Source organism: Pyrus communis, chromosome 3 (genome assembly GCF_041283825.1).
Source record: "Pyrus communis isolate YQ-2024b chromosome 3, ASM4128382v1, whole genome shotgun sequence".
Lineage (NCBI taxonomy): Eukaryota > Viridiplantae > Streptophyta > Magnoliopsida > Rosales > Rosaceae > Pyrus > Pyrus communis.
Window position 1 is genome coordinate 5,061,324 of NC_142567.1, and position 5,264 is coordinate 5,066,587.

The 5,264-nt window shown below is 37.6% G+C and overlaps 1 pseudogene across 1 annotated transcript; it reads right to left on the reverse strand.

Annotated features, from left to right (window-relative positions):
- Positions 1-256: 256 nt before the first annotated feature.
- Positions 257-5,024, reverse strand: LOC137714216 (nuclear/nucleolar GTPase 2-like; annotated as a pseudogene). The gene is made up of 6 exons (XR_015960377.1): positions 4,874-5,024; positions 4,431-4,582; positions 3,869-3,998; positions 3,458-3,617; positions 1,302-1,402; positions 257-1,213 (listed from the first exon to the last, which is right to left on the reverse strand). The product of XR_015960377.1 is annotated as a nuclear/nucleolar GTPase 2-like (transcript).
- Between the last annotated feature and the right edge of the window lie 240 nt (positions 5,025-5,264).

Sequence of the window (5,264 nt, forward strand, 5' to 3'; positions counted from 1 at the left end):
GAAACTATGTCGGGTGATTATTAAGGGTCGTTTGGTACTCAACTTGAAATTATGTCGAGATTATTAAAGGTCGTTTGGTACTCAATTTGAAACTAATTTACATAACTAGATTACATAATACTCATGGTTTTCAGAAACAAAAACTAATTTACCCCTCTGCCAGTCGTGGAGGACCATCTTTGCTGCAGTCATCAAGTCGGGTTCACCGCCTTAGAAGCACACCAGCCAAAAAACTTAGTAGACACGTTACCAGATCTTTTTCTCTTTTTTTACGGGTATGAAAAAACATGGGAAAAAAGAACGCAGGTACAAGAAAGAGTTAACATTTGTAGAAGTTGTGACCCGTCGAATTATGGACAGAATAATTTGTTATCTAATAATGGTCAATCATAAGATGTAAATGATGTTCAACAAGCCTAAGGGAGGAATAAAAGGGATGCATAACAAAACACCAATTATGTCGAGACAAAGCAACTCTTTTGCTTGACTCTTTAAAAACAAACGGGCCGATCCCTTGGTCAGTCCATTTTAGGCCGGTCCCTTAGTCAGTCCATTTTAGGCTGGCCTGGAGACTAGCTTGGGCTGGTTGCCAGTCTATTCCATGGGCTAGAGTGGATTGGCTGAGTCCCAGCCTGTTTTTTCCACCGGATGCTGGCCTCTTTTGCTTCCGATGGAAGTGCTCTAAAGAACGCAATTTCCCTGCTGGATTTGGTCTGTTCCATTGGTTCATATGCTCAAAACCACAGCTTCACAAAGCCGAGGGACCAACATTGGCAAAAGACAAATTCCTAAGGGGATAATAACACACTTTATGATCTTCAAAACTCACATAACACGTCTATACTTCCGCTTATACATCCTTAATATACATCTACAAATAATGTTCTGTTGCCAGATTTGTATCACATACTGGATTTGAGCCGCACATTCAGGCAAAAGTTATATAAGATGCAAAAGACATCTTCCTACATGTAAAAAGTAACATGTATATTTGTGTCTGCATGTACATAAATGTATGCACGTAAATTGTAAATAATTTCGTAAATATCAAATGACCAAGTCTGAGTAACGAAATCTCCCAAACATTTACTGGAACCGCGGGCAACAATTATGACTAGTGGGATAGTTAGAAAGCATTATTAAGTTGCAAGTTACCTTCAAAAGTTTGCCTGACAATTAGCATAGCTGACATAAAAAGTCATTATCATCTTCCCTGATAAATAAAACCATTAAGATACAGTTACATGTCACTCAGTACCAGGATAAACATCGAAATCCAACACAAAGACAAAGCAGCATACCAGTTCTCTATCTTATATGCTCTTTTCAGGTGGATCTTCTTAACTCGTTTCAAAACTTCTCCTATGTGTTCTGTAGCATCCTGGAAATTTGTGACACGTACCTAGGAAAATGACCCAAATTATTTACCAATAGATGTGCATATAGAATATTACAATTTCAGGCAAACAGCAAGCGCAGGCTCCCAGACCACAGAGAATAAGAAAACAAAAATGTTAAGGGGTTTAAACAGGTGCAGCAGAGAGATTTTACAATTGAACCAATCCAAAACCGAACTTGGACAAAGATAAAGCACGGACAGCAGGAAGGTGCAGAATATGACGTTGCATGCAGCAAGTGGCATTCTATGTATATGCATGTGTACATGTATAGAGAGGAATTCACTGATGTGGTTAGGCTTCAGAGACAAATGCTCTAAATATAAAGGAAGATGTTATTGACGCACCAAAAAAGTTGCCCTGCACTCCCTTGTTAAAATCACTAAAGAAGGGAGGAGGGGATTATAACTATTTTGGAGTGCTAACAACAAAACCCTATATAATATTTAATAAAAAATTTCGTCAATAAAGAGGCATCAGAGATACTATGAACAGCAGGCAGATGGTAAAAGTATAGACATACATTGATATTACTGTTGTTGTTTAAAGGGACTACACCTATCACTACTTATCTATAAACCAGAAGCAAAATTCACAAACAATAAGCAATTTATAGACAACACTCACAACACTGGTAGCAAATAAATATACCCAAAACGCGATATACCCAAAATATTTTACAGTTGATACTTAAAAGATCAATCAGAAACAATACCAAAATCCAATTGGAATTATGGGACTAAATGGCCCTCATTCCAGGACAGCTAAATTCACTGTTAGGAGCTACAAAAGGAAAAAAAGGAAAAACATAACACGCCCTTCAGTACGATATCTGTTTCAGAGTCACCGCTTTGATAGACAACTCCAGGGCAATCAATCAAGAAAATCCTCTTTGTAAATGTTATAAACTATTACTGCCACACTTTAGTCTCCCCTGGGATAGGAGCAACTTTACAAACCTATGGAGAAATGAACACATTGTCAATCATTCAGTAACAGACTAATTAGAAAGAAAAACCACAATTAAGAAGCATGTTATATGATTTACAGCTATCAGTATCATCTAAGAGTGCATCCTATGGAACACGTGTATGCAAGTACAGAAACAAGATCATGCTAGACAGGCACAGAGAAATTGGTACTGGTATGCTATTTGTGTGATATCGCACCCCAAAAGTTAAAAAAAAAAAACAATTATCTAATTGAACCTTGCCTCCGACAACAATGGGTGGCAACTTAACTATTCAAACTAAGACCAGAGTTCATCAGACTGCAATAATTTTTATTTATTGAGAAAAATGCATCAGGCTACAGTATCTCATAACCAGTATGCCACAACAGAAAGCAAACCACCAGAATGTAAAGTGAAATCCTCTCAATCACGGTAGGAATATAATTTTTTGATTTTGAGAAGAATAACGGGATTCGGTTTAATGCAGAGACATTGCAAATAGAGGCAAAACCAAATCACTTATTTTTGTGCCTTAGCAAATTACCACACATGTATACAATAAATTAAAGGAAATGCATGCAAAAACCAGAATCACCAAGCAATGGTCTTGAAGATATTACATTTTTAGTTCGTAATGTGTTGCTAACAGATGACCTTCCAACGTTGTCACTTTTCAAACGGGCGAATTGTCTCAAAACTGATAGAAGAGTTCACTAAGTACAAAACACCAAAAAAAAAAAAAAAACGGCAGATTGCACAAAAAGCAAGTAGTAGAAAATATATAAAGGAAACAAGCAAGAAAACGTAGGAACACGTAAAGTGAACAAGTAAACACATAAGGTGAACAAGTAAACTTGTAGTTATTAGGGTTCATACAACTTGAGTTACGGAAGTCCAAAAGGGATCATAACTTCTTAAAAAAAATTCTTTCACCAGGGCTTTCGTGAAACAGAAACATTACATAAAGGCATAAAGGTTAGCAGACGGTACATGTAATGAATAATATGAATTCAACTAATATCCAAGAACTGAAATTAACTTTGTCAGCATAAATACATGTATGAAAATAGTTTTACTCTCCAAATCAATGAAAAAGAGAAATACCAACCTGGACAACCACATCAGAAGAGTCTATCACTTTGTAAAGCTCACCCCAAATACGTTTACTTTGGCCTTCTCAAACATTGTATGCCGAACCAGGTCCCTAAATCCATCCACTTCACTACCTTCTACAACACTGTCATCAGCATGCTTCTCCTGAAACACATCTACAGAGTTGTGAGCAAGATTAGATGCAGAACAATTTAAAAGTGGAAATACAAAAACGACCAAAATTTTAATACTAACACATACCATACCAGACACAAAGAAAATGCATAACATTAACTAGCATTTTTTGCTTGCAAATGCTCCAGAGTAAAGCGTAAACAAAAATACTAACCAAATAATCAAGCAATAGAACGAAATGGTTATTGCAACTGGTCAAGAGCATATAAAATCTATAGAAAGAAATAATTACCCTGAGAACCATCAGCCTTCTTGGCTAAAGACTCATAATCTGCTGCAAGGAGCTTTGGGCGTTTCCTCTTTGTCTTACGTCCAAATACATCAGAAAATGTCTCTCTCTCTAGAAGATGAACTCTGGTTTGCTTCAGAGATTAAATCATGAATATAGGTCAGAATACAACAACTAACTATGCCATCAGCCAAAAAATAAACACATGCTATCTTCTTCGTCTCTTTTTAATGAAGTACGGAATGCCAATTTAGGAAAAATGCAACTAAAAATCCTCCATTGATTGAATCAAAATCATGAGCATATGGGTACCATTGCACCTATAAAATGATTACGACTTAAACAAGTCAAAGGGAAGAAATATCTAAAACACAACTGACTTAACAGATCATATTTGACCTTAAGCAACTGTGTGAAGGTGCACACAAAAAAGAAATGAAACAAAAGACAATCAGTCGAGATATAAGTAAAAAGTAATTCTACTCACACCCATAAAACCAGCATGCTGCATGCCTTCTGAAAGCGATAAACAGATAAAATTCTAGAGTTTACAAAAGCAGCATACCTTCTGATGGTCATTCACGAGGGACAATGGTAAATGCTTCCCCCTTAAAATAACATTGTAGTTACTCGAAACCGTCCTACTGTGCTCCTCGGGGAAAATGTCAAGCTCCTGCTGAGTTGAAATCCGAGTATTCTCTAAAAATTCAATAAACAATCAAATCTGTTCATTAACAAAACAAATTCACCAGCTCCTTCGATAATCAATTACAAGCGAAACGGACAAAATTCATTGAATTGCTGCAAAGTTTTAATCTTTTACACTACGTCCTTATCTAGACTACAAAATGGACATATTCCAATACATACGCATACGTATACGGTGTAATTATACGTATACAGTGTATTCATGTGTATGTATATATCGAACCAGGGGCGACCAGGCTGGATACGAGTGTTAGGAAGCTCACTGGAACTCGTTCCTCAGGACCTTTCACTTGCTGTTACGCTTGGGCCTGGTGTTGTACATCTTGAGGCGGCGGACGGTGGCGCCGGTACGCGCATCCTTGTTCTTGGCCTTGGCATCGGAACGGTTCGCGTCAAGAGAGTGCTTTGGCTTGCCGGAGACGTACACTTTCCCCTCCGTCTTCTTCACCATCTTTGCGGTGGCTGCTTGGTTGCCGTGAAAGTGAGGGAAAATTGACGAGGTTTTGTTTTGTGCAAAACCCCGGGATTTAAAAGTAACGTTGTGTGATGGACCGGACTAACAAAGCGAAATTAGCCCAATTGTCTGTGGGCTTTATTTTTGAAGCGGCCCAATAACGTTGGGGGTTATACATCACACAACGAGAATTGAGAACACGCGACTCGAGAACTTATCATTTCCAAGAGAGAAATT